This window comes from Rana temporaria, unplaced genomic scaffold, assembly GCF_905171775.1.
Source record: "Rana temporaria unplaced genomic scaffold, aRanTem1.1, whole genome shotgun sequence".
Lineage (NCBI taxonomy): Eukaryota > Metazoa > Chordata > Amphibia > Anura > Ranidae > Rana > Rana temporaria.
In genome coordinates this window covers 60,246-86,173 of record NW_024404563.1, presented here as the reverse complement: position 1 = coordinate 86,173, position 25,928 = coordinate 60,246, and the positions used below count along the sequence as shown (strand labels likewise).

At 42.8% G+C, this 25,928-nt stretch overlaps 2 long non-coding RNA genes across 3 annotated transcripts; both read right to left on the bottom strand.

Moving 5' to 3' along the window:
• Nucleotides 1–206: 206 nt before the first annotated feature.
• LOC120922618 lies at nucleotides 207–5,342 on the bottom strand. The gene is made up of 4 exons (XR_005745386.1): nucleotides 5,237–5,342; nucleotides 3,382–3,445; nucleotides 2,172–2,296; nucleotides 207–277 (listed from the first exon to the last, which is right to left on the bottom strand). It is a non-coding gene; the product is annotated as an uncharacterized LOC120922618 (long non-coding RNA).
• Nucleotides 5,343–5,345: 3 nt separating this feature from the next.
• On the bottom strand, nucleotides 5,346–21,473 carry LOC120922619. Of its 2 annotated transcripts, XR_005745387.1 has the most exons (9): nucleotides 18,083–18,434; nucleotides 15,849–15,912; nucleotides 14,637–14,761; nucleotides 12,704–12,767; nucleotides 11,487–11,611; nucleotides 9,554–9,617; nucleotides 8,336–8,460; nucleotides 6,457–6,520; nucleotides 5,346–5,362 (listed from the first exon to the last, which is right to left on the bottom strand). It is a non-coding gene; the product is annotated as an uncharacterized LOC120922619 (long non-coding RNA). The 2 variants fall into 2 exon arrangements; XR_005745388.1 differs by lacking the exons at nucleotides 15,849–15,912; nucleotides 18,083–18,434 and adding an exon at nucleotides 21,082–21,473.
• Between the last annotated feature and the right edge of the window lie 4,455 nt (nucleotides 21,474–25,928).

Sequence of the window (25,928 nt, the reverse complement as noted above, 5' to 3'; positions counted from 1 at the left end):
GCTGCTGACCCAGAAATGACATGAGACATCACTTCCGGGCCCCTGTTGACAGTTTCCCATTTTCCAAATGTGGCATGTCAAGGGGCTCACAGTCACTTAAAGCAGAAGTTCCATTTTTGGGTGGACCTCCGCTTAAAAGCTTGGTACACAAAAAAAGTTTCACTTAAAATGTCCCACAGAGTACAGCATTTATAGACTGAATTTGATACATACCTCTCCGTTTACTCTCAAACAGCACAGTGTTGCCATACTTCAGCCTTGATGGTCATCTCGCCAGCTACAATATAAAGATAAGCTTTGGAATCACATGAAAACATAAGCGGCAAAACTGAGGAATTTGGCGTTGTCGTAACGAACATATATTGACAAGTGAAACCGTGTGAAGTTAGCCAATGCGTTGAAGTATTGCCATTTTGTGGGAGCGGCAAGTATCAAGACCCTTTTCCCCCCTAAGGAGAGAAGGATTCTGACCCAATACCTAAAGTCTGACCCAAGAATAGAGAGTATTGATTTTGGCCTGGCCAAAGAGTTTGTTGACTGTAATATGGTGCCCTCATACGCCAACCAAGAAAAACTAAAACCATTCCAAAAGCAAGTCTGTATTCCCAGGAAGAAAGAATCAACAGTTATAAGAAAATCTATCATCCCCACTGTAAGCCATAATTAAGCTTTAGACCAACTGCCAGGAAGAACCGGAGCAGTGAGCAAGGAGACTAAATCAGGTCTAGCCCCGGCCTTCTCGGAGGAGTGGGCACTTCTCCCCCAGTCCAGCAAGGACTGAGATTGACCCAGTCTCTAAACCCACTACTACAGAACAGCCTAGCAACCAGTCCAGATGCCCAACTACAGCTCACAATAGAAATTTTAGACAGCCTTGCAACAGCCGACCCTTTACTTCCAGAGAGCGAGAGCATTGCCCAAGCTCTCCGTAGACTTCCCCAAGAGGGATCAAAGAGTGAAATCCACAGCCCTGCCTGCATCTCTTCACAGAGAAAGAGCTCCTAGAAACCGTAACCTTCAAGGTAAGCTGAAGACTGATGTGAATGAAGGAGCCAACCACGTTTTCCAGCATGACAGGGCAGGGCAAGCAACACTGTCGACACTGAATTACATGGAAGGCTCGCCCACCCCACTCACACCCCCAGGGGCTCAATCCATGCTAGACACTTCCAACCGAACCATAACATCTCACTCCTAGACCCCAGAACTTGGTCACCACCAAATCTGGTGGTTAAACCCAAGCCCATGAGTCATGATAAAATCTCAAAACTCTGGTGAAACCTATCATCTTAAATTAATTTGTGGGTCCACACAATGTGTGGCCAAGCCAAGAGTTAGAATAAAAGCTCATAACTCTGGTGAAACCTATCATCTTAAATTAATTTGTGGGTCCACACAATGTGTGGCCAAGCCAAGAGTTAGAATAAAAGCTCATAACTCTGGTGAAACCTATCATCTTAAATTAATTTGTGGGTCCACACAATGTGTGGCCAAGCCAAGAGTTAGAATAAAAGCTCATAACTCTGGTGAAACCTATCATCTTAAATTAATTTGTGGGTCCACACAATGTGTGGCCAACCCAAGCCAAGAATTAGAATAAAAGCTCATAACTCTGGGGAAACCTATCTACCCAAGCTGGACTATCATCTTAAATTAATTTGTGGTCCACACAATGTATGGCCAACCCAAGCCAAGAGTTAGAATAAAAGCTTATAGCTCGGGTGAAACCTATCATCTTAAATTAATTTGTGGGTCCACACAATGTGTGGCTAACCCAAGCCAAGAGTTAGAATAAAAGCTCATAACTCTGGTGAAACCTATCCACTCAAGCTGGACTATCATCTTAAATTAATTTGTGGGTCCACACAATGTGTGGCTAACCCAAGCCAAGAGTTAGACATAAAAGCTCATAACTCTGGTGAAACCTATCATTTTAAATTAATTTGTGAGTCCACACAATGTGTGGCCAACCCAAGCCAAGAGTTAGAATACAAGCTCATAACTCTGGTGAAACCTATCCACCCAAGCTTGACTAACATCTTAAATTAATTTGTGGGTCCACACAATATGTGGCTATCCCAAGCCGAGAGTTAGAATAGAAGCTCATAACTCTGGTGAAACCTAGCAAACCAAACTGGACTATCATTCTAATATGTTTTCATGGTACCCACCATCCACTAATGCTGCCGGACAAGAGAAGGGATTCCATCATGCTTGGAGTGTTCTGCCTTCAACTTGCTTGAAGTGGTCAAGGCTTCCAATAATGGAAAAGATAACATTTTCAATTGCAACTTGTCTACAAGAGATAAAATTTGAGGTGGAGGTTAAAAATGCAAAGTTTAAACATATCATGAAAAATATTTACTGCCGACCCAAAATGATTGACCTGCTGTTATGCTCAACACCTGACTTCAAGTGTTCCAGATCAAAAAAGTCTAGAAGTCTTTCTGCATACTTGTCCTGGTTAAAAGTATAGGTATGACAGCCAAGTAACTGAAACTTCCAGGAGAAACCCATAATAAAAGCCTCTATGGCAGGGATATGCAATTAGTGGACAGCCAACTGTTGCAGAACTACAAGTCCCATGAGGCATAGTAAGACTCACAGCCACAAGCATGACACCCAGAGGCAGAGGCATGATGGGACTTGTAGTTTTGCAACAGCTGGAGTTCTGCTAATTGCATTTCCCTGCACTATGGTTTCCTATGCTTAATATAAAATAAAAACCACCCTAGATAATGCCATACTGGGAGCATATTGATGTGTTTTGCTTCACTTCCACTTTGCAATGGCATATTGAACAGTAAAGGAACTAATGGACTTGTTGCCTGGCTAATTTGGCTTTAAAAAGTTAGTCTGAAAACAAGCATTCTATGATTGTTGGAATTTTATATTTCTCAGGACACTCAAAGTGTTGAGGCAAAAGCACCAGATGGCTAGAACAAACCTTCTCAAAATCAGACTTCAGCAATGGCGGCCTCTGTACTTTCCTTATGATTAAGGGCTCGACAAACCCCAGACGTCAGGTCGCCAAGGCCAACAAAACACACCCCCACACACTGCTTGAGCTGCCACAAAATGCTCCACACCCCGTACACCTACCCAGCTCAGCTTGCTGATCTGCAGGTTTGAGACCGGCATAGGTGCACATCTGCTCTCCCTCCCTCTGCTGCTGACCCAGAAATGACATGAGACATCACTTCCGGGCCCCTGTTGACAGTTTCCCATTTTCCAAATGTGGCATGTCAAGGGGCTCACAGTCACTTAAAGCAGAAGTTCCATTTTTGGGTGGACCTCCGCTTAAAAGCTTGGTACACAAAAAAAGTTTCACTTAAAATGTCCCACAGAGTACAGCATTTATAGACTGAATTTGATACATACCTCTCCGTTTACTCTCAAACAGCACAGTGTTGCCATACTTCAGCCTTGATGGTCATCTCGCCAGCTACAATATAAAGATAAGCTTTGGAATCACATGAAAACATAAGCGGCAAAACTGAGGAATTTGGCGTTGTCGTAACGAACATATATTGACAAGTGAAACCGTGTGAAGTTAGCCAATGCGTTGAAGTATTGCCATTTTGTGGGAGCGGCAAGTATCAAGACCCTTTTCCCCCCTAAGGAGAGAAGGATTCTGACCCAATACCTAAAGTCTGACCCAAGAATAGAGAGTATTGATTTTGGCCTGGCCAAAGAGTTTGTTGACTGTAATATGGTGCCCTCATACGCCAACCAAGAAAAACTAAAAACCATTCCAAAAGCAAGTCTGTATTCCCAGGAAGAAAGAATCAACAGTTATAAGAAAATCTATCATCCCCACTGTAAGCCATAATTAAGCTTCTAGACCAACTGCCAGGAAGAACCGGAGCAGTGAGCAAGGAGACTAAATCAGGTCTAGCCCCGGCCTTCTCGGAGGAGTGGGCACTTCTCCCCCAGTCCAGCAAGGACTGAGATTGACCCAGTCTCTAAACCCACTACTACAGAACAGCCTAGCAACCAGTCCAGATGCCCAACTACAGCTCACAATAGAAATTTTAGACAGCCTTGCAACAGCCGACCCTTTACTTCCAGAGAGCGAGAGCATTGCCCAAGCTCTCCGTAGACTTCCCCAAGAGGGATCAAAGAGTGAAATCCACAGCCCTGCCTGCATCTCTTCACAGAGAAAGAGCTCCTAGAATCCGGTAACCTTCAAGGTAAGCTGAAGACTGATGTGAATGAAGGAGCCAACCACGTTTTCCAGCATGACAGGGCAGGGCAAGCAACACTGTCTACACTGAATTACATGGAAGGCTCGCCCACCCCACTCACACCCCCAGGGGCTCAATCCATGCTAGACACTTCCAACCGAACCATAACATCTCACTCCTAGACCCCAGAACTTGGTCACCACCAAATCTGGTGGTTAAACCCAAGCCCATGAGTCATGATAAAATCTCAAAACTCTGGTGAAACCTATCATCTTAAATTAATTTGTGGGTCCACACAATGTGTGGCCAAGCCAAGAGTTAGAATAAAAGCTCATAACTCTGGTGAAACCTATCATCTTAAATTAATTTGTGGGTCCACACAATGTGTGGACAAGCCAAGAGTTAGAATAAAAGCTCATAACTCTGGTGAAACCTATCATCTTAAATTAATTTGTGGGTCCACACAATGTGTGGCCAAGCCAAGAGTTAGAATAAAAGCTCATAACTCTGGTGAAACCTATCATCTTAAATTAATTTGTGGGTCCACACAATGTGTGGCCAAGCCAAGAGTTAGAATAAAAGCTCATAACTCTGGTGAAACCTATCATCTTAAATTAATTTGTGGGTCCACACAATGTGTGGCTAACCCAAGCCAAGAGTTAGAATAAAAGCTCATAACTCTGGTGAAACCTATCCACTCAAGCTGGACTATCATCTTAAATTAATTTGTGGGTCCACACAATGTGTGGCTAACCCAAGCCAAGAGTTGGACATAAAAGCTCATAACTCTGGTGAAACCTATCATTTTAAATTAATTTGTGAGTCCACACAATGTGTGGCCAACCCAAGCCAAGAGTTAGAATACAAGCTCATAACTCTGGTGAAACCTATCCACCCAAGCTTGACTAACATCTTAAATTAATTTGTGAGTCCACACAATATGTGGCTATCCCAAGCCGAGAGTTAGAATAGAAGCTCATAACTCTGGTGAAACCTAGCAAAGCAAACCAAACTGGACTATCATCCTAATATGTTTTCATGGTACCCACCATCCACTAATGCTGCCGGACAAGAGAAGGGATTCCATCATGCTTGGAGTGTTCTGCCTTCAACTTGCTTGAAGTGGTCAAGGCTTCCAATAATGGAAAAGATAACATTTTTCAATTGCAACTTGTCTACAAGAGATAAAATTTGAGGTGGAGGTTAAAAATGCAAAGTTTAAACATATCATGAAAAATATTTACTGCCGACCCAAAATGATTGACCTGCTGTTATGCTCAACACCTGACTTCAAGTGTTCCAGATCAAAAAAGTCTAGAAGTCTTTCTGCATACTTGTCCTGGTTAAGAGTATAGGTATGACAGCCAAGTAACTGAAACTTCCAGGAGAAACCCATAATAAAAGCCTCTATGGCAGGGATATGCAATTAGTGGACAGCCAACTGTTGCAGAACTACAAGTCCCATGAGGCATAGCAAGACTCACAGCCACAAGCATGACACCCAGAGGCAGAGGCATGATGGGACTTGTAGTTTTGCAACAGCTGGAGTTCTGCTAATTGCATTTCCCTGCACTATGGTTTCCTATGCTTAATATAAAATAAAAACCACCCTAGATAATGCCATACTGGGAGCATATTGATGTTTTTTGCTTCACTTCCACTTTGCAATGGCATATTGAACAGTAAAGGAACCAATGGGCTTGTTGCCTGGCTAATTTGGCTTTAAAAAGTTAGTCTGAAAACAAGCATTCTATGATTGTTGGAATTTTATATTTCTCAGGACACTCAAAGTGTTGAGGCAAAAGCACCAGATGGCTAGAACAAACCTTCTCAAAATCAGACTTCAGCAATGGCGGCCTCTGTACTTTCCTTATGATTAAGGGCTCGACAAACCCCAGACGTCAGGTCGCCAAGGCCAACAAAACACACCCCCACACACTGCTTGAGCTGCCACAAAATGCTCCACACCCCGTACACCTACCCAGCTCAGCTTGCTGATCTGCAGGTTTGAGACCGGCATAGGTGCACATCTGCTCTCCTCTCCCCCCCTCCCTCTGCTGCTGACCCAGAAATGACATGAGACATCACTTCCGGGCCCCTGTTGACAGTTTCCCATTTTCCAAATGTGGCATGTCAAGGGGCTCACAGTCACTTAAAGCAGAAGTTCCATTTTTGGGTGGACCTCCGCTTAAAAGCTTGGTACACAAAAAAAGTTTCACTTAAAATGTCCCACAGATTACAGCATTTATAGACTGAATTTGATACATACCTCTCCGTTTACTCTCAAACAGCACAGTGTTGCCATACTTCAGCCTTGATGGTCATCTCGCCAGCTACAATATAAAGATAAGCTTTGGAATCACATGAAAACATAAGAGGCAAAACTGAGGAATTTGGCATTGTCGTAACGAACATATATTGACAAGTGAAACCGTGTGAAGTTAGCCAATGCGTTGAAGTATTGCCATTTTGTGGGAGCGGCAAGTATCAAGACCCTTTTCCCCCCTAAGGAGAGAAGGATTCTGACCCAATACCTAAAGTCTGACCCAAGAATAGAGAGTATTGATTTTGGCCTGGCCAAAGAGTTTGTTGACTGTAATATGGTGCCCTCATACGCCAACCAAGAAAAACTAAAAACCATTCCAAAAGCAAGTCTGTATTCCCAGGAAGAAAGAATCAACAGTTATAAGAAAATCTATCATCCCCACTGTAAGCCATAATTAAGCTTCTAGACCAACTGCCAGGAAGAACCGGAGCAGTGAGCAAGGAGACTAAATCAGGTCTAGCCCCGGCCTTCTCGGAGGAGTGGGCACTTCTCCCCCAGTCCAGCAAGGACTGAGATTGACCCAGTCTCTAAACCCACTACTACAGAACAGCCTAGCAACCAGTCCAGATGCCCAACTACAGCTCACAATAGAAATTTTAGACAGCCTTGCAACAGCCGACCCTTTACTTCCAGAGAGCGAGAGCATTGCCCAAGCTCTCCGTAGACTTCCCCAAGAGGGATCAAAGAGTGAAATCCACAGCCCTGCCTGCATCTCTTCACAGAGAAAGAGCTCCTAGAATCCGGTAACCTTCAAGGTAAGCTGAAGACTGATGTGAATGAAGGAGCCAACCACGTTTTCCAGCATGACAGGGCAGGGCAAGCAACACTGTCGACACTGAATTACATGGAAGGCTCGCCCACCCCACTCACACCCCCAGGGGCTCAATCCATGCTAGACACTTCCAACCGAACCATAACATCTCACTCCTAGACCCCAGAACTTGGTCACCACCAAATCTGGTGGTTAAACCCAAGCCCATGAGTCATGATAAAATCTCAAAACTCTGGTGAAACCTATCATCTTAAATTAATTTGTGGGTCCACACAATGTGTGGCCAAGTCAAGAGTTAGAATAAAAGCTCATAACTCTGGTGAAACCTATCATCTTAAATTAATTTGTGGGTCCACACAATGTGTGGCCAAGCCAAGAGTTAGAATAAAAGCTCATAACTCTGGTGAAACCTATCATCTTAAATTAATTTGTGGGTCCACACAATGTGTGGCCAGCCCAAGCCAAGAGTTAGAATAAAAGCTCATAACTCTGGGGGAAACCTATCTACCCAAGCTGGACTATCATCTTAAATTAATTTGTGGGTCCACACAATGTATGGCCAACCCAAGCCAAGAGTTAGAATAAAAGCTTATAGCTCGGGTGAAACCTATCATCTTAAATTAATTTGTGGGTCCACACAATGTGTGGCTAACCCAAGCCAAGAGTTAGAATAAAAGCTCATAACTCTGGTGAAACCTATCCACTCAAGCTGGACTATCATCTTAAATTAATTTGTGGGTCCACACAATGTGTGGCTAACCCAAGCCAAGAGTTAGACATAAAAGCTCATAACTCTGGTGAAACCTATCATTTTAAATTAATTTGTGAGTCCACACAATGTGTGGCCAACCCAAGCCAAGAGTTAGAATACAAGCTCATAACTCTGGTGAAACCTATCCACCCAAGCTTGACTAACATCTTAAATTAATTTGTGAGTCCACACAATATGTGGCTATCCCAAGCCGAGAGTTAGAATAGAAGCTCATAACTCTGGTGAAACCTAGCAAACCAAACTGGACTATCATCCTAATATGTTTTCATGGTACCCACCATCCACTAATGCTGCCGGACAAGAGAAGGGATTCCATCATGCTTGGAGTGTTCTGCCTTCAACTTGCTTGAAGTGGTCAAGGCTTCCAATAATGGAAAAGATAACATTTTCAATTGCAACTTGTCTACAAGAGATAAAATTTGAGGTGGAGGTTAAAAATGCAAAGTTTAAACATATCATGAAAAATATTTACTGCCGACCCAAAATGATTGACCTGCTGTTATGCTCAACACCTGACTTCAAGTGTTCCAGATCAAAAAAGTCTAGAAGTCTTTCTGCATACTTGTCCTGGTTAAGAGTATAGGTATGACAGACAAGTAACTGAAACTTCCAGGAGAAACCCATAATAAAAGCCTCTATGGCAGGGATATGCAATTAGTGGACAGCCAACTGTTGCAGAACTACAAGTCCCATGAGGCATAGCAAGACTCACAGCCACAAGCATGACACCCAGAGGCAGAGGCATGATGGGACTTGTAGTTTTGCAACAGCTGGAGTTCTGCTAATTGCATTTCCCTGCACTATGGTTTCCTATGCTTAATATAAAATAAAAACCACCCTAGATAATGCCATACTGGGAGCATATTGATGTTTTTTGCTTCACTTCCACTTTGCAATGGCATATCGAACAGTAAAGGAACTAATGGACTTGTTGCCTGGCTAATTTGGCTTTAAAAAGTTAGTCTGAAAACAAGCATTCTATGATTGTTGGAATTTTATATTTCTCAGGACACTCAAAGTGTTGAGGCAAAAGCACCAGATGGCTAGAACAAACCTTCTCAAAATCAGACTTCAGCAATGGCGGCCTCTGTACTTTCCTTATGATTAAGGGCTCGACAAACCCCAGACGTCAGGTCGCCAAGGCCAACAAAACACACCCCCACACACTGCTTGAGCTGCCACAAAATGCTCCACACCCCGTACACCTACCCAGCTCAGCTTGCTGATCTGCAGGTTTGAGACCGGCATAGGTGCACATCTGCTCTCCCCCCCCCCCCTCCCTCTGCTGCTGACCCAGAAATGACATGAGACATCACTTCCGGGCCCCTGTTGACAGTTTCCCATTTTCCAAATGTGGCATGTCAAGGGGCTCACAGTCACTTAAAGCAGAAGTTCTATTTTTGGGTGGACCTCCGCTTAAAAGCTTGGTACACATAATAGTTTCACTTAAAATGTCCCAAAGATTACAGCATTTATAGACTGAATTTAATACATACCTCTCCATTTACTCTCAAACAGCACAGTGTTGCCATACTTCAGCCTTGATGGTCATCTCGCCAGCTACAATATAAAGATAAGCTTTGGAATCACATGAAAACATAAGCGGCAAAACTGAGTAATTTGGCGTTGTCGTAACGAACATATATTGACAAGTGAAACCGTGTGAAGTTAGCCAATGCGTTGAAGTATTGCCATTTTGTGGGAGCGGCAAGTATCAAGACCCTTTTCCCCCCTAAGGAGAGAAGGATTCTGACCCAATACCTAAAGTCTGACCCAAGAATAGAGAGTATTGATTTTGGCCTGGCCAAAGAGTTTGTTGACTGTAATATGGTGCCCTCATACGCCAACCAAGAAAAACTAAAAACCATTCCAAAAGCAAGTCTGTATTCCCAGGAAGAAAGAATCAACAGTTATAAGAAAATCTATCATCCCCACTGTAAGCCATAATTAAGCTTCTAGACCAACTGCCAGGAAGAACCGGAGCAGTGAGCAAGGAGACTAAATCAGGTCTAGCCCCGACCTTCTCGGAGGAGTGGGCACTTCTCCCCCAGTCCAGCAAGGACTGAGATTGACCCAGTCTCTAAACCCACTACTACAGAACAGCCTAGCAACCAGTCCAGATGCCCAACTACAGCTCACAATAGAAATTTTAGACAGCCTTGCAACAGCCGACCCTTTACTTCCAGAGAGCGAGAGCATTGCCCAAGCTCTCCGTAGACTTCCCCAAGAGGGATCAAAGAGTGAAATCCACAGCCCTGCCTGCATCTCTTCACAGGGAAAGAGCTCCTAGAAACCGGTAACCTTCAAGGTAAGCTGAAGACTGATGTGAATGAAGGAGCCAACCACATTTTCCAGCATGACAGGGCAGGGCAAGCAACACTGTCGACACTGAATTACATGGAAGGCTCGCCCACCCCACTCACACCCCCAGGGGCTCAATCCATGCTAGACACTTCCAACCGAACCATAACATCTCACTCCTAGACCCCAGAACTTGGTCACCACCAAATCTGGTGGTTAAACCCAAGCCCATGAGTCATGATAAAATCTCAAAACTCTGGTGAAACCTATCATCTTAAATTAATTTGTGGGTCCACACAATGTGTGGCCAAGCCAAGAGTTAGAATAAAAGCTCATAACTCTGGTGAAACCTATCATCTTAAATTAATTTGTGGGTCCACACAATGTGTGGCCAAGCCAAAAGTTAGAATAAAAGCTCATAACTCTGGTGAAACCTATCATCTTAAATTAATTTGTGGGTCCACACAATGTGTGGCCAAGCCAAGAGTTAGAATAAAAGCTCATAACTCTGGTGAAACCTATCATCTTAAATTAATTTGTGGGTCCACACAATGTGTGGCCAAGCCAAGAGTTAGAATAAAAGCTCATAACTCTGGTGAAACCTAGCATCTTAAATTAATTTGTGGGTCCACACAATGTGTGGCCAAGCCAAGAGTTAGAATAAAAGCTCATAACTCTGGTGAAACCTATCATCTTAAATTAATTTGTGGGTCCACACAATGTGTGGCCAACCCAAGCCAAGAGTTAGAATAAAAGCTCATAACTCTGGGGAAACCTATCTACCCAAGCTGGACTATCATCTTAAATTAATTTGTGGGTCCACACAATGTGTGGCTAACCCAAGCCAAGAGTTAGAATACAAGATCATAACTATGGTGAAACCTATCATTTTAAATTAATTTGTGAGTCCACACAATGTGTGGCCAACCCAAGCCAAGAGTTAGAATACAAGCTCATAACTATGGTGAAACCTATCCACCCAAGCTGGACTATCATCTTAAATTAATTTGTGGGTCCACACAATATGTGGCTATCCCAAGCCGAGAGTTAGAATAGAAGCTCATAACTCTGGTGAAACCTAGCAAACCAAACTGGACTATCATCCTAATATGTTTTCATGGTACCCACCATCCACTAATGCTGCCGGACAAGAGAAGGGAATCCATCATGCTTGGAGTGTTCTGCCTTCAACTTGCTTGAAGTGGTCAAGGCTTCCAATAATGGAAAAGATAACATTTTCAATTGCAACTTGTCTACAAGAGATAAAATTTGAGGTGGAGGTTAAAAATGCAAAGTTTAAACATATCATGAAAAATATTTACTGCCGACCCAAAATGATTGACCTGCTGTTATGCTCAACACCTGACTTCAAGTGTTCCAGATCAAAAAAGTCTAGAAGTCTTTCTGCATACTTGTCCTGGTTAAGAGTATAGGTATGACAGCCAAGTAACTGAAACTTCCAGGAGAAACTCATAATAAAAGCCTCAATGGCAGGGATATGCAATTAGTGGACAGCCAACTGTTGCAGAACTACAAGTCCCATGAGGCATAGCAAGACTCACAGCCACAAGCATGACACCCAGAGGCAGAGGCATGATGGGAATTGTAGTTTTGCAACAGCTGGAGTTCTGCTAATTGCATTTCCCTGCACTATGGTTTCCTATGCTTAATATAAAATAAAAACCACCCTAGATAATGCCATACTGGGAGCATATTGATGTTTTTTGCTTCACTTCCACTTTGCAATGGCATATCGAACAGTAAAGGAACTAATGGACTTGTTGCCTGGCTAATTTGGCTTTAAAAAGTTAGTCTGAAAACAAGCATTCTATGATTGTTGGAATTTTATATTTCTCAGGACACTCAAAGTGTTGAGGCAAAAGCACCAGATGGCTAGAACAAACCTTCTCAAAATCAGACTTCAGCAATGGCGGCCTCTGTACTTTCCTTATGATTAAGGGCTCGACAAACCCCAGACGTCAGGTCGCCAAGGCCAACAAAACACACCCCCACACACTGCTTGAGCTGCCACAAAATGCTCCACACCCCGTACACCTACCCAGCTCAGCTTGCTGATCTGCAGGTTTGAGACCGGCATAGGTGCACATCTGCTCTCCCCCCCCCCCTCCCTCTGCTGCTGACCCAGAAATGACATGAGACATCACTTCCGGGCCCCTGTTGACAGTTTCCCATTTTCCAAATGTGGCATGTCAAGGGGCTCACAGTCACTTAAAGCAGAAGTTCTATTTTTGGGTGGACCTCCGCTTAAAAGCTTGGTACACATAATAGTTTCACTTAAAATGTCCCAAAGATTACAGCATTTATAGACTGAATTTAATACATACCTCTCCATTTACTCTCAAACAGCACAGTGTTGCCATACTTCAGCCTTGATGGTCATCTCGCCAGCTACAATATAAAGATAAGCTTTGGAATCACATGAAAACATAAGCGGCAAAACTGAGTAATTTGGCGTTGTCGTAACGAACATATATTGACAAGTGAAACCGTGTGAAGTTAGCCAATGCGTTGAAGTATTGCCATTTTGTGGGAGCGGCAAGTATCAAGACCCTTTTCCCCCCTAAGGAGAGAAGGATTCTGACCCAATACCTAAAGTCTGACCCAAGAATAGAGAGTATTGATTTTGGCCTGGCCAAAGAGTTTGTTGACTGTAATATGGTGCCCTCATACGCCAACCAAGAAAAACTAAAAACCATTCCAAAAGCAAGTCTGTATTCCCAGGAAGAAAGAATCAACAGTTATAAGAAAATCTATCATCCCCACTGTAAGCCATAATTAAGCTTCTAGACCAACTGCCAGGAAGAACCGGAGCAGTGAGCAAGGAGACTAAATCAGGTCTAGCCCCGGCCTTCTCGGAGGAGTGGGCACTTCTCCCCCAGTCCAGCAAGGACTGAGATTGACCCAGTCTCTAAACCCACTACTACAGAACAGCCTAGCAACCAGTCCAGATGCCCAACTACAGCTCACAATAGAAATTTTAGACAGCCTTGCAACAGCCGACCCTTTACTTCCAGAGAGCGAGAGCATTGCCCAAGCTCTCCGTAGACTTCCCCAAGAGGGATCAAAGAGTGAAATCCACAGCCCTGCCTGCATCTCTTCACAGAGAAAGAGCTCCTAGAAACCGGTAACCTTCAAGGTAAGCTGAAGACTGATGTGAATGAAGGAGCCAACCACGTTTTCCAGCATGACAGGGCAGGGCAAGCAACACTGTCGACACTGAATTACATGGAAGGCTCGCCCACCCCACTCACACCCCCAGGGGCTCAATCCATGCTAGACACTTCCAACCGAACCATAACATCTCACTCCTAGACCCCAGAACTTGGTCACCACCAAATCTGGTGGTTAAACCCAAGCCCATGAGTCATGATAAAATCTCAAAACTCTGGTGAAACCTATCATCTTAAATTAATTTGTGGGTCCACACAATGTGTGGCCAAGCCAAGAGTTAGAATAAAAGCTCATAACTCTGGTGAAACCTATCATCTTAAATTAATTTGTGGGTCCACACAATGTGTGGCCAAGCCAAGAGTTAGAATAAAAGCTCATAACTCTGGTGAAACCTATCATCTTAAATTAATTTGTGGGTCCACACAATGTGTGGCCAAGCCAAGAGTTAGAATAAAAGCTCATAACTCTGGTGAAACCTATCATCTTAAATTAATTTGTGGGTCCACACAATGTGTGGCCAAGCCAAGAGTTAGAATAAAAGCTCATAACTCTGGTGAAACCTAGCATCTTAAATTAATTTGTGGGTCCACACAATGTGTGGCCAAGCCAAGAGTTAGAATAAAAGCTCATAACTCTGGTGAAACCTATCATCTTAAATTAATTTGTGGGTCCACACAATGTGTGGCCAACCCAAGCCAAGAGTTAGAATAAAAGCTCATAACTCTGGGGAAACCTATCTACCCAAGCTGGACTATCATCTTAAATTAATTTGTGGGTCCACACAATGTGTGGCTAACCCAAGCCAAGAGTTAGAATACAAGATCATAACTATGGTGAAACCTATCATTTTAAATTAATTTGTGAGTCCACACAATGTGTGGCCAACCCAAGCCAAGAGTTAGAATACAAGCTCATAACTATGGTGAAACCTATCCACCCAAGCTGGACTATCATCTTAAATTAATTTGTGGGTCCACACAATATGTGGCTATCCCAAGCCGAGAGTTAGAATAGAAGCTCATAACTCTGGTGAAACCTAGCAAACCAAACTGGACTATCATCCTAATATGTTTTCATGGTACCCACCATCCACTAATGCTGCCGGACAAGAGAAGGGAATCCATCATGCTTGGAGTGTTCTGCCTTCAACTTGCTTGAAGTGGTCAAGGCTTCCAATAATGGAAAAGATAACATTTTCAATTGCAACTTGTCTACAAGAGATAAAATTTGAGGTGGAGGTTAAAAATGCAAAGTTTAAACATATCATGAAAAATATTTACTGCCGACCCAAAATGATTGACCTGCTGTTATGCTCAACACCTGACTTCAAGTGTTCCAGATCAAAAAAGTCTAGAAGTCTTTCTGCATACTTGTCCTGGTTAAGAGTATAGGTATGACAGCCAAGTAACTGAAACTTCCAGGAGAAACTCATAATAAAAGCCTCAATGGCAGGGATATGCAATTAGTGGACAGCCAACTGTTGCAGAACTACAAGTCCCATGAGGCATAGCAAGACTCACAGCCACAAGCATGACATCCAGAGGCAGAGGCATGATGGGAATTGTAGTTTTGCAACAGCTGGAGTTCTGCTAATTGCATTTCCCTGCACTATGGTTTCCTATGCTTAATATAAAATAAAAACCACCCTAGATAATGCCATACTGGGAGCATATTGATGTTTTTTGCTTCACTTCCACTTTGCAATGGCATATTGAACAGTAAAGGAACAAATGGACTTGTTGCCTGGCTAATTTGGCTTTAAAAAGTTAGTCTGAAAACAAGCATTCTATGATTGTTGGAATTTTATATTTCTCAGGACACTCAAAGTGTTGAGGCAAAAGCACCAGATGGCTAGAACAAACCTTCTCAAAATCAGACTTCAGCAATGGCGGCCTCTGTACATTCCTTATGATTAAGGGCTCGACAAACCCCAGACGTCAGGTCGCCAAGGCCAACAAAACACACCCCTACACACTGCTTGAGCTGCCACAAAATGCTCCACACCCCGTACACCTACCCAGCTCAGCTTGCTGATCTGCAGGTTTGAGACCGGCATAGGTGCACATCTGCTCCCCCCCCCTCCCTTTGCTGCTGACCCAGAAAAGACATGAGACATCACTTCCGGGCCCCTGTTGACAGTTTCCCATTTTCCAAATGTGGCATGTCAAGGGGCTCACAGTCACTTAAAGCAGAAGTTCCATTTTTGGGTGGACCTCCGCTTAAAAGCTTGGTACACAAAAAAGTTTCACTTAAATGTGCCACAGGATACAGCATTTATAGACTGAATTTGATACATACCTCTCAGTTTACTCTCAAACAGCACAGTGTTGCCATACTTCAGCCTTGATGGTCATCTCGCCAGCTACAACATAATGAAATAGAGGTAACATTGAAAACACAAAAAGGATAAAGGCCTTTGAAACAAGTAATAACATCAACTCCACTGTAAGGCCCGGTTCACATGGATGTGAAAGACATGGTAAAAGCATGAAATGCTTTCCTGGCTGAGAATGCATAAATAAAAATCCCTGCTCAATGGTCTGAGTTAAAACAAATGCTGCGCCATTAGGGCCAAAGCCTGCAACCAGAAAATAATTTGTATTCTTCACTGCACCTGGGTGGCCATAAAATGACCAGTGAAGGGGAATCACTGGCATTGTATAGAAACACCACTAGAATAGGCTTCATGGATCTACAAGAAACCTAGCAAACCAAGCTGGACCATCATCCTAAATTAATTTGTGGGTGCACACAATGTGTGGCTAACCCAAGCCAAGAGTTAGAATAAAAGCTCATAACTCTGGTGAAACAGTCTCAGAACAGCAGACCCTTTACTTGTAGAGAACGGGGGTTCTCTGTAGACTTTCCCAACAGGTTTCAGAGTAAAATAAATGCTCTGCAACCCATCCCTGTACATAACAGAAAAAAGCTCCTAGAAACCGGTAGCGCAAAATGTGGATTAAAGAGGCCAACTGAGTCTGAAGTAGCAGTGTTGCAGTGCCCTGCCCTGCTCCAACAAAGCTCAACCCACAACCTAGGAGCAAATTTCTACCCAGGGACTTCCAACAGAACAAGAACTTTGCTCTTAGACCCCAAAATCTAAGGGTTATGATAGAGTTATGATGAAAAGCTCATAACTCTGGTGAAACCTAGCGAACCAAGCTGGACTATCATTATAGATTTATTTGTGGGTCCACACAGTGTGTGGCCAAGCCAAGAGTTAGAATTGAAGCTCATAACTCTGGTGAAACCTAGCAAACCAAGCTGGACTATCATCCTAAATTCATTTGTGGGTGCACACAGTGTGTGGCCAAGCCAAGAGTTAGAATTAAAGCTCATAACTCTGGTGAAACAGTCTCAGAACAGCAGACTCTTTACTTGTAGAGAACAGGGGTTCTCTGTAGATTTTCCCAAGAGGTTTCAGAGTAAAATAAATGCTCTGCCACCCATCCCTGTACATGGTAGAATAAAGCAACTAAGAAACCGGTAACCTGCAAGGGAAGTGCAAAATGTGGATTAAAGAGGCCAACTGAGTCTGAAGTAGCAGTGTTGCAGTGCCCTGCCCTGCTCCAACAAAGCTCAACCCACAACCTAGGAGCAAATTTCTACCCAGGGACTTCCAACAGAACAGGAACTTTGCTCTTAGACCCCAAAATCTAAGGGTTATGATAGAGTTATGATTAAAAGCTCATAACTCTGGTGAAACCTAGCAAACCAAGCTGGACCATCATCCTAAATTCATTTGTGGGTGCACACAATGTGTGGCTAACCCAAGCCAAGAGTTAGAATAAAAGCTCATAACTCTGGTGAAACAGTCTCAGAACAGCAGACCCTTTACTTGTAGAGAACGGGGGTTCTCTGTAGACTTTCCCAAGAGGTTTCAGAGTAAAATAAATGCTCTGCCACCCATCCCTGTACATGGCAGAATAAAGCTCCTAGAAACCGGTAACCTGCAAGGGAAGCGCAAAATGTGGATTAAAGAGGCCAACTGAGTCTGAAGTAGCAGTGTTGCAGTGCCCTGCCCTGCTCCAACAAAGCTCAACCCACAACCTAGGAGCAAAATTCTACCCAGGGACTTCCAACAGAACAAGAACTTTGCTCTTAGTCCCCAAAATCTAAGGGTTATGATAGAGTTATGATTAAAAGCTCATAACTCTGGTGAAACCTAGCGAACCAAGCTAGGCCATCATCCTAAATTCATTTGTGGGTCCACACAATGTGTGGCTAACCCATGCCAAGAGTTAGAATAAAAGCTCATAACTCTGGTGAATCCTAGCAAACCAAGCTGGACTATCATCCTAGATTTATTTGTGGGTCCACACAGTGTGTGGCCAAGCCAAGAGTTAGAATTAAAGCTCATAACTCTGGTGAAACCTAGCAAGTCAAGCTAGACCATCATCCTAAATTCATTTGTGGGTCCACACCAATGTGTGGCTAACCCAAGCCAAGAGTTAGAATAAAAGCTCATAACTCTGGTGAAACCTAGCAAGTCAAGCTAGACCATCATCCTAATGCGTTTTCTTGGTACCCACCATCCACTAATGCTGCAGGCAAGAAAATGGATTCCATCATGCTTGGAGTGTTCAGCCTTCAACTTGCTTGAAGTGGTCAAGGCTTCCAATAATGGAAAATATAACATTTTCAATGGCAACATGTCTACAAGAGATAACATTTGAGGTAGAGATTAAAAATACAAAGTTTAAACATGTCATAAAAAAGGCTCACTGCTGACCCAAAATTATTGACCTGCTGTTATGCTCAACAACTGGCTTCATGTGTTCCAGGTCACCCCTAAGTGTGCAGATCATGAAAGTCTAGAAGTCTTTCTGCATACTTGTCCTGGTTAAAAGTATTGTTATGACAGCCTAGCAACTGAAACTTCCAGGAGAAACCCATATTAGAAGCCTCTATGGCAGGGATGTGCAATTAGTGGACCGCTAACTGTTGCAGAACTACAAGTCGCATGAGGCATAGCAAGACTCACAGCCACAAGCATGACACCCAGAGGAAAAGGCATGATGGGACTTGTAGTTTTAAAGCAGCTGGAGGTCCGCTAATTGTATATCCCTGCACTATGGTTTCCTATGCTTAAATATATAAAATAAAAACCACTCTAGATAATTCCATACTGGGAACATATTGATGTTTTTTGCTTCACTTCCACTGTGCTATGGCATACTGAACAGTACAGGAACTAATGGACTTGTTGCCTGGCTAATTTGGCTTTAAAAAGTTAGTCTGAAAACAAGCATTCTGTGATTGTTGGAATTTTATATTTCTCAGGTCAGACACTCAAAGCCATGAATCCAATGCACCAGACAGCCAGAACAAACCTTCTCAAAGTCAGGCTTCAGGAATGGCGGCCTCTGTACTTCCTCATTTTTAAGGGCTCGACAAACCACAGTCATTAGGTCACCAAGGCAAAAATAAAAACACCCCCACACAATACTTGAGCTGCCACAGAATGCCCCACACCCCACGCACCTACCCCAAGTAACCCAGGCTCCGATTGCTGATCTGCAGGCCTGAGACTGGCATAGGTGCACTTCCCCCTCCTTGCTGATGACCCAGAAATGACATGTGACATCACTTCCGGGCCAGTGTTGACAGTTTCCCCAGTTATTTAAATGTGGCATGTCAAGGGGGTCACGTTCACTTAAAGCAGAAGTTCCATTTTTGGGTGGAACTCCGCTTAAAAGCTTGATACACAAAAAAGTTTCACTTAAATGTGCCACAGGATATAGCATTTATAGACTGGATTTGATACATACCTCTCAGTTTACTCTCAAACAGCACAGTGTTGCCATACTTCAGCCTTGATGGTCATCTCGCCAGCTACAACATAATGAAATGGAGGTAACATTGAAAACACAAAAAGGATAAAGGCCTTTGAAACAAGTTATAACATCAACTCCACTGTAAGGCCCGGTTCACATGGATGTGAAAGACATGGTAAAACCATGAAATGCTTTCCTGGCTGAGAATGCATAAATAAAAATCCCTGCTCAATGGTCTGAGTTAAAACAAATGCTGCGCCATTAGGACCAAAACCTGCAACCAGAAAATAATTTGTATTCTTCACTGCACCTGGGTGGCCATAAAATGACCAGTGAAGGGGAATCACTGGCATTGTATAGAAACACCACTAGAATAGGCTTCATGGATCTACAAGAAACCTAGCAAACCAAGCTGGACCATCATCCTAAATTAATTTGTGGGTGCACACAATGTGTGGCTAACCCAAGCCAAGAGTTAGAATAAAAGCTCATAACTCTGGTGAAACAGTCTCAGAACAGCAGACCCTTTACTTGTAGAGAACGGGGGTTCTCTGTAGACTTCCCAACAGGTTTCAGAGTAAAATAAATGCTCTGCAACCCATCCCTGTACATAACAGAAAAAAGCTCCTAGAAACCGGTAGCGCAAAATGTGGATTAAAGAGGCCAACTGAGTCTGAAGTAGCAGTGTTGCAGTGCCCTGCCCTGCTCCAACAAAGCTCAACCCACAACCTAGGAGCAAATTTCTACCCAGGGACTTCCAATAGAACAAGAACTTTGCTCTTAGACCCCAAAATCTAAGGGTTATGATAGAGTTATGATGAAAAGCTCATAACTCTGGTGAAACCTAGCGAACCAAGCTGGACTATCATCCTAGATTTATTTGTGGGTCCACACAGTGTGTGGCCAAGCCAGGAGTTAGAATTGTAGCTCATAACTCTGGTGAAACCTAGAAAACCAAGCTGGACTATCATCCTAAATTCATTTGTGGGTCCACACAGTGTGTGACCAAGCCAAGAGTTAGAATTAAAGCTCACAACTCTGGTGAAACAGTCTCAGAACAGCAGACTCTTTACTTGTAGAGAACGGGGGTTCTCTGTAGATTTTCCCAAGAGGTTTCAGAGTAAAATAAATGCTCTGCCACCCATCCCTGTACATGGTAGAATAAAGCAACTAAGAAACCGGTAACCTGCAAGGGAAGTGCAAAATGTGGATTAAAGAGGCCAACTGAGTCTGAAGTAGCAGTGTTGCAGTGCCCTGCCCTGCTCCAACAAAGCTCAACCCACAACCTAGGAGCAAATTTCTACCCAGGGACTTCCGACAGAACAAAAACTTTGCTCTTAGACCCCAAAATCTAAGGGTTATAATAGAGTTATGATTAAAAGCTCATAACTCTGGTGACACATATCATCTTAAATTAATTTGTGGGTCCACACAATGTGTGGCCAACCCAAGCTTAGAGTTAGAATGAAAGCTCATAACTCTGGTGACACCTATCGACCCAAGCTGGACTATCATCTTAAATTAATTTGTGAGTCCACACAATGTGTGGCCAACCCAAGCCAAGAGTTAGAATACAAGCTCATAACTCTGGTGAAACCTATCCACCCAAGCTGGACTATCATCTTAAATTAATTTGTGGGTCCACACAATATGTGGCTATCCCAAGCCAAGAGTTAGAATAGAAGCTCATAACTCTGGTGAAACCTAGCAAACCAAACTGGACAATCATCCTAATATGTTTTCTTGGTACCCACCATCCACTAATGCTGCCGGACAAGAGAAGGGATTCCATCATGCTTGGAGTGTTCTGCCTTCAACTTGCTTGAAGTGGTCAAGGCTTCCAATAATGGAACAGATAACATTTTCAATTGCAACTTGTCTACAAGAGATAAAATGTGAGGTGGAGGTTAAAAATACAAAGTTTAAACATATCATGAAAAAGACTCACTGCCGACCCAAAATGATTGACCTGCTGTTATGCTCAACACTTGACTTCAAGTGTTCCAGATCAAAAAAGTCTAGAAGTCTTTCTGCATACTTGTCCTGGTTAAGAGTATAGGTATGACAGCCAAGTAACTGAAACTTCCAGGAGAAACCCATAATAAAAGCCTCTATGGCAGGGATATGCAATTAGTGGACAGCCAACTGTTGCAGAACTACAAGTCGCATGAGGCATAGCAAGACTCACAGCCACAAGCATGACACCCAGATGCAGAGGCATGATGGGACTTGTAGTTTTGCAACAGCTGGAGGTCCGCTAATTGCATATCCCTGCTCCATGGTTTCCAATGCTTTAAAAAATAAAATAAAAACCATCCTAGATAATTCCATACTGGGAACATATTGAAGATGTTTTTGCTTCACTTCCACTTTGCAATGGCATATTGAACAGTAAAGGAACCAATGGACTTATTGCCTGGCTAATTTGGCTTTAAGAAGTTGGTCTGAAAACAAGCATTCTATGATTGTTGGAATTTTATATTTCTCAGGACATTGCGGTGTTCACGTGCACTCATGCAATTATGGCAATCGCACTATGTTTTGCAATCTGTTTCAGGTGTTAATCCAACATTGATACCCACAGCAGATTGGGAATCGCACTACGTTTTGCAATCTGTTTCAGGTGTTAATCCAACATTGACACCCACAGCAGATTGCATGGACACCGTCACCGTCGGCTGACCTGTACAGCCACCTCCTTAAAGGGCTAAATAGCTTCCTTTACCTTACTGCAGTCCTGGTTTCATGTCCTCATGATGTTGCTGTAATTCCTCTCTGTTCTGGACACTTCCTGGTTGTCTGTTTCCTGATCACCACATTACTGGGAGATTTCTCACTGTGGTGACTAATCAAGGAGGCGTGATTACTGTTTGTAAAACAAAACTGGATTGGTGCTGAGGGGTTTTAGACAAAGCATCACTGCCCTCTATTGGCACTCTGGCTCTGTACATCAGAGAACCAGGAAACAACAGCAAAAACTAAACTGTAGGTACATTATATGATTAGTTTTTATCTATTTTTAATAATTTTTAAAAGGAATCGGTTAACTATTGTGTCTCTATACCCTGTAAACAGTCATTTCAGCAAAAAATCGTTTTCCTTTAGTGACCCTTTAACCCCTTATTTACCAGTTTGTGTTTTTTTGCATTACCCTAAATGTTTTAATTCAAGCCTGGGTTTACACTGGTTCATGATAAACACTGCATGTGATTCACACAGCATTCATATGCACATCACATGTGATGTCTGTGCGGTGCAATTTGAACCAATGTATGTCTCGAATCGCATCTGCCAAAAAAGTGCACCATTTTTTTGTTTTCCGAATCGCATTGCATAGGTGTTCACGCACCCATGCGATGCAATGATGTCAATCGCACTACGTTTTGCAATCTGTTTCAGGTGTTAATCCAACATTGACACCAACAGCAGATTGCATGGACACTGTGCAATTTCTATACAGTGTGATGTGATATGATGAGGAAAAACGCAGCAAATCTTGTGCATTTGCTGCATCACATCAGTGTGAACCGGAGCTCATGGTTTACAGACAAGAAAAAAAAGTTGTCACAGGTGCAGTTAGTGCCGGTTAACATTAGTGCACTCTGCGAGATCGCATGTGATGCGCACTGCAAATCAAATGCAATGTCTGTGCGATGCGATTTGAGCCTTATTGATACATAGTTAGTCAGGTTGAAAAAAGACACAAGTCCATCCAGTTCAACCACAAAAAACAAAATAAAAAAACACAGTAAAATCCTATACACCCAACTTCATACCCACAGTTGATCCAGAGGAAGGCAAAAAACCCCAGCGGAGCATGATCCAATTTGCTACAGCAGGGGAAAAAATTCCTTCCTGATCCCCCGAGAGGCAATCGGATTTACCCTGGATCAACTTTACCTACAAATCTTAGTACTCAGTTATATTCTGTACATTTAGGAAAGAATCCAGACCTTTCTTAAAGCAATCTACTGATCTGGCCAGAACCACCTTTGGAGGGAGTCTGTTCCACATTTTCACAGCTCTTACTGTGAAAAAACCTTTCCGTATTTGGAGGTGAAATCTCTTTTCCTCTAGACGTAAAGAGTGCCCCCTTGTCCTCAGTGATGACCGTAAAGTGAATAACTCAACACCAAGTTCACTGTATGGACCTCTTATATATTTGTACATGTTGATCATATCCCCCCTAATTCTCCTCTTCTCAAGAGTGAATAGATTTAGTTCTTCTAATCTTTCCTCATAGCTGAGCTCCTCCATGCCTCTTATCAGTTTGGTTGCTCTTCTCTGCACTTTCTCCAGTTCTCCTATATCCTTTTTGAGAACTGGTGCCCAAAACTGAACTGCATATTCCAGATGAGGTCTTACTAATGATTTGTACAGGGGCAAAATTATATCTCTGTCTCTGGAGTCCATACCTCTCTTAATACAAGAAAGGACTTTGCTCGCTTTGGAAACCGCAGCTTGGCATTGCATGCCATTATTGAGCTTATGATCAACTAAAACCCCCAGATCTTTCTCCACTACAGACCCCCCCAGTTGTACTCCCCCTAGTATGTATGATGCATGCATATTCTTAGCCCCCAAGTGCATAACTTTACATTTATCTACATTAAACCTCATCTGCCACTTAGTCGCCCAATCAGACAGAGCATTGAGGTCGGCTTGTAAATTGGAGACATCCTGTAAGGACGTTATTCCACTGCATAGCTTGGTGTCATCTGCAAAGACAGAAATGTTACTTTTGATCTCAGACCCAATATCATTTATAAATATATTGAAAAGTAAGGGTCCCAGCACTGAACCTTGGGGTACACCACTGATAACATTGGACCATTCAGAGTAAGAATCATTAACCACGACTCTCTGAATTCTGGCTTTCAGCCAGTTTTCTATCCATTTACAAACTGATATATCCAATCCTGTAGACCTTACCTTACACATGAGCTGTGTGTGCGGAACTGTATCGAACGCTTTTGCAAAATCCAAATATATCACGTCCACAGCCACGCCTCTGTCCAGGGTTTTACTTACCTCTTCATAAAAGGAAATCAGGTTTGTCTGACAACTTCTGTCTTTCATGAATCCATGTTGACTGCTGCTTAAATAGTTTTTTTCCAGCAAGAACTCATCCATGTGGTCTTTTATTAAACGTTCCAGTATCTTCCCAACTATAGAAGTTAAACTAACAGGTCTATAGTTACTTGGTAAAGACTTTGTTCCCTTTTTAAATATGGGCACCACATTGGCCCTGCGCCAATCCAGTGGTACTATTCCTGTCTTTAATGAGTCCCTAAATATTAGATACAGTGGCTTTGAAATGACAGAGCTCAACTCACCTAGGATCCGTGGGTGGATGCCATCAGGTCCAGGTGCTTTATCCACCTTTATTCTGTCTAAATATTTCTGGACCATATCACTTTTGAGCCATTGTGGATTTGGGGCTGTGTCACTCCCACCCCCATTTTGGACATGAGCTCCCCCATGCTCCATTGTATACACAGAGCTGAAGAAAACATTTAATAAATTTGCCTTCTCTTTGTCCCCAGTCACCCACTCTAGATTATTTTGTAAGGGGCCTACATGCTCAGACTTCACCTTTTTACTATTAATATATTTAAAGAATTTTTTGGGGTTTGTCCTACTATCTTTTGCAATCTGTCGTTCGTTTTGAATTTTTGCATCCTTGATTTCCTTTTTGCATATCCTGTTATATTCTTTGTAACATTTAAACAACACTAGTGTTCCTTCATTTTTATATTTTTTAAAAGCTACTTTCTTATTGTTTATAGCTTTTTTAACTTTGACCGTGAGCCACATAGGTTTTATTTTTAGCCTTTTAAACTTATTGCCCATGGGAACATACTTTGCAGTGAGGTTCCACACAGTCTTTTTGAAGAATTCCCATTTCTGTTCTGTGTTCATATGTGCCAATAGTCCCTCCCAGTCCAAGTCCTGGAGAGCAGCCCTCATCCTTGGAAAATTTGCTCTCTTAAAATTTAGTGTTTTAATATTTCCTGTATGTATTTCTTGCTTATAGTTAACATTAAATGAAATCATGTTATGATCACTGCTACCCAGGTGTTCCTTTATCTGAACATTAGTAATAAGCTCTGCATGGTTTGAGATTATCAGGTCCAACAGAGCATCATTCCTAGTTGGGGCCTCAATAAACTGCACCATAAAATTGTCCTGCAATAGGTTTTTAAATTTTTGTCCTTTAACTGTCCCAGAAGTGCCATTAATCCAGTCAATTTCTGGGTAGTTAAAATCCCCCATTATTATCACCGTCCCAGACCTTGCAGCCCTTTCCATCTGTGCAAGGAGCTGAGTCTCCACCTCCTCATTAACATTGGGTGGTTTATAACAAACTCCAATGATTAATTTTGAACTACGCACATCTGTATGCAGTTCCACCCATAATGCTTCAGCCTCATCACACGCTCCATCAACCAGGTTCTCTTTCACGCTTGCTTTGAGGTCACTTCTCACATAGAGACAGACCCCTCCACCTTTCCTTTTTACCCTGTCTTTCCGAAAGAGAGCATAGCCAGGAATATTAATAGCCCAGTCATGTGAGGATTGAAGCCAAGTTTCAGCAATA